Source organism: Aotus nancymaae, unplaced genomic scaffold (assembly GCF_030222135.1).
Source record: "Aotus nancymaae isolate 86718 unplaced genomic scaffold, 86718_ANA_hifiasm-v0.15.2.pri h1tg000020l, whole genome shotgun sequence".
NCBI classification, from domain to species: domain Eukaryota; kingdom Metazoa; phylum Chordata; class Mammalia; order Primates; family Aotidae; genus Aotus; species Aotus nancymaae.
The window spans coordinates 52,173,646-52,177,947 of record NW_026988432.1 but is presented as its reverse complement, the minus strand read 5'-3'; the positions used below and the strand labels follow the sequence as shown (position 1 = coordinate 52,177,947).

The window sequence follows — 4,302 nt, the reverse complement described above, 5'->3', positions numbered from 1 at the left end:
AGGGCATTTAATCCTGAAAACGCTGTGGCAATTTGGAAGATCAGGGTCCTGATGTTAACTAGCCATAGGAGAGGCAGAAACGATGGTCCCACGCAGCATTATCTCTGGAAGGTACCAAAGCTGTAAGAAATAAACATGTAAATTCAGTCATAGGGGTTCAATGAGTTAATGAAGGGTTAAATGGGCAAAGATTTAAACAGAGGGCATTGTTTTAGAAAGGAGCAGCACTGTTTTTCAGGTTGGTAATTGAGGAGTTAAGCTTTTAGGAACTCAAAGAACAACAGTGAAAAACACTGAGATCCCCACCAGCAGTTCTGACCTTTATCTCCAGGGTCCAACTCCAGACAAGGGTCTTAATTAGCTGCAGAAAAATCTAGAGCTTTGGCAACAAACCAGCAGACATTAAAAAAGCAAAACAACCAGTAAATAAAAGACCCATTTTTTTTTTATTATTTTAGATATTTTTATTTCTCCAAATTTGTTATTTATCAGGAGTGACTGAAATAAAAAATATAATTGAGTCCCATCATCATCATCATGGAAGTGGCTTTAAGAGAAAACTGGTCAGATGAATATTATTGCTTGCCATTTTCAACCAGTAAATAGTTGCCACAGATAAATTGACAGCCAGGAGTCTGTCGAGAATGCTCAAGATACGTTATATAATACAATGTGCCTGTTCACAGGGGGAAAATTCCCAGGAAATAACTTATGCGTACTTCTTGATTTCATCATACAAGACAAGTACAAAAGCACCACCCATACCTCTGAGAACATTGGACCATGCACCCTTGAAGAAAGCTTTGCCTCCTTCATCACGAGCAATCTTCCTCCAGCAGTCAAGTGTGCCTGTGAACATGATGTCAGTTCCTTTGCGCCCCGACTGCATCATCATGTGGCGGCGAACAGTGTCAAATGGATAGGAAGTCAACCCAGCAACAGCAGTGGGACAGTCTGTGCGATCATCCAGCTGATAACGATGTGAGTGTTCTTGGGATCCGGAAGCATTCCCTTTGCAGTGTCATAGATACCAAAGTAGGCAGCTCGGTAGATGATAATACCATGCACAGACACGTTAAAGCCTTGGTACAGGCCTTTAATCCCATCAGATTTGTAGATCTTAACCAGGCAGTCGCCGAGGCCTCAGAATTCTCTTTCAGCTCCAGCTTTACCCACATCTGCTGCTAGACGGGTATGGGCAAAATCAAGAGGGTACACAAAACACAAGGATGTGGCCCCAGCAGCACCGCCTGATGCCAGATTCCCTGCAAAGTAGCGCCAAAACTGGGTCCTCTTGTCCACACCACCCAGGAAGATCTGCTTGTATTTATCTTTGAAGGCGAAGTTAAGAGCCTGGGTGGGGAAGTATCTGATGACATTGGCCAGGTTACCGCGCCAGAAGGACAGGACTCCCTGCTCCTTGGGAATACAGACCACACAGTCTATAATGCCCTTGTATTGCTTATCTGCGGTGATCTGCTTGCTGGCATGCTGTACCTGCAGCAGCAGCTTGACTCGCTTGATGGGTGCTACCGCCGTCTTGGAGATGGCTGTGGCCCCTCCACCTGCCAGGAAGTCCTTGGCGAAGGGTACAGCGGCATCTGTCATGTTGAAAGGAAAGAGGAGGCAGGTTGCTGCAGGACGGGACTGGACTGGTAACCGGCTTTGACTCCGGGACTGCGGCAAGACCCATTTTTTTGGGGGGGGTGGTCACGATACTTAAATAGGAGCAACATTTATATAACCTTTTGCTGTTCTTGTTTCCCAGTTTCTCCATTTTGTTCTTTTCACATTTCCATTTTACTTAATTTCTTTGCTTACGTTTTCCCCCGAACTGAGCTTTTCTGATCTCCCTATACCATCTTACACTTGATTTTCTCCCCCATGACCTTCATCTTATTCTCTTTTGTTTTTCTTATGTGTTTACATCCCTCAGATCCTTTAGATGCATTTTGGGGCATTTTCTATATTTTATTTATAAAATGAATGCAGGCCTATTTTATAAGCAATTTCAAACAATGCAAAGTGCATAAAGTTGTAAAGGGCCTCTCCTGCATCTAGATTTTGTCTGTGCATTTTATGTATATCTATGTGTTTGTATGTGAGTCTAATAATATACATACACACTTAAAATTTTTTATACAAAGTCTTTTAGCCTCTCTTTCACATTTTCCTTGTTGTCGACTCTGCTGCATTCTTGGTAATTTATTCATTTTGCTTTTTGTATTTCCATATTTTCTCTTCAGCTGTTTTTAAGCTGCACTTTTACCTATCTATTGACTTTTTTTTTTTTTCATTTGCAATTTTACCTTTGGAAGCTCTACTTAGATCTTATAGACATCTTTTGGTAATCTTTGATAATATCTTAATCATTACAATTTTGAAAACATTAAAAATGTTCATTAAACACATACAACAGCTTTAATTTCTAGTCACTGTCTTACTTTTCCAGGATCTGCAGGTTTGTGGGTCTGATTCTATGGCTGCTATTTCTGCTGGCTCTCACTTGTGGTAGCTTGTTTTCTTGTGTGTCTAGTGATTATGTACTCATGTTCCTTGCAATTTTATTTGTTCTTTGAGGTCTAAACCGTGTTCTTCCAGAGTCGATTTGTGAATTCAGCAACCCAGATTACTTTGAAGTAAATTTGTAGCTGAATTTTTTTGGGTTCCAGCAGTAATGAATTACAGCTCCAAACATGCATGAAAATGGGCTTATGAATTGGGGTAAGAATTTTCTTTTTCATGCTCTATTGAGACACAAGGCTGAGATATGCAAGTATTCCCACCAACCCCCGTTCAGAAACCTTTTGAAAAAATGCACCCATCAAGGGTACCACTTTTTCAGAGTCTGGATTTTGTGATATGACCTCTGCCTTGCTGGATGCCAGGTATTATTTCCTTTCTTACCAACTGTGAGTGGATAACACCCCCCTCAAGATTTAAATATTCGGGAACTAATATGTAGAGTGGCCTCAAGTTTGGTTATCTCTTTGGATTTGGGATTTCCCATCATATATGGCTTTAAGAATTTCCCTTTTTTTTCCACCAGCTTAGCCATGCATTTAAATGATGCTTTTTATTACAGCAAAATTTAAAACTTTTGTGCACCAAAGGACACCATCAGCAGAATGAAAAGTCAATTCATGGATGGGAGAAAATATTTGTAAATCATATATCTGAAAAGTGATCAATATTCAGAATATATAAGAAATTCCTAGACCTCAAGAACAACAAAACCCTGTTATATGACTCAAAAACAGACAAATGACTTGAATAAATATTTCTCCAAAGAAGATATATAAATGACCAATAAGCATATGAAAAGGTACCCAACATCAATAATCATTAGGAAATGCAAATCAAAACCATTGTGAGATACCATTTCATACCCATTACAATGGTTAATAAAAAACCCCCCAATAAATGGCAAGTGTTGGTCAGGGTGTGGAGAAATTAGAGTGTTGGCTAGAGTGTACAATGGTGCAGCTGCTATGGGAAATCTAATGGTGGTTCCTCAAAAAAAAAAAAAAAATTACCAGATGATCCAGCAATTGCACTTCTGGTTATATAACCAAAATAATTGAAAGCAAGGACCCCAGCAGATATTAGTGCACCCACGTTCATAGCAGCATTGCTCACAACAGCCAAAGGCGGAAACAACCCAAGTGTCCATCAACAGATGGATGGATAAATAAAATGAGATAGCTGGGCTTGGTGGCTCACGCCTGTAATCCCAGCACTTTGGGAGGCTGAGACGGGTGGATCACTTGAGGTCAAGAATTCTAGACTAGTCTGTCGACCATGGTGAAACCCCGTCTCTACTAAAAATACAAAAATTAGCCAGGCATGGTGGAGTGTGCGCGTAGTCCCAGCTACTCAGGAGGCTGAGGCAGGAGAATCGCTTGAACTTTCAAGATGGAGGTTGTAGTGAGCCGAGACTGCATCACTACACTCTAGCCTGGGCGACAGAGCAAAACTCCATTAAAAAAACAAAACAAAACAAAACACACACAAAAAAAACACAAAATAAATGAGGTATATATAGAGAAATATTATTCAGCTTTGAGAAAGTAGGAAATTCTGACGTACGCTACAACATGGATGAGCCTTGAAAACACTATGCTGAGTGACATAAACCAGTCACAAAAAGACAAATATTTGATTCCACCTACATGAGATACCTAGAATGATCAAATTCATGGAGATGGAAGGTAAAACAGTGGTTGCCAGGAAAAGGGGAGGTAGGGTTTTGGGAGTTACTGTTTAATGGACACAGAGTTTCAGTCTTGGAAGATGAAAAAA

The 4,302-nt window shown here is 40.4% G+C and overlaps 1 pseudogene; it reads right to left on the bottom strand.

Moving 5' to 3' along the window:
* Positions 1 to 438: 438 nt before the first annotated feature.
* Positions 439 to 1,623, bottom strand: LOC110568928 (ADP/ATP translocase 2-like; annotated as a pseudogene).
* Positions 1,624 to 4,302: the final 2,679 nt, after the last annotated feature.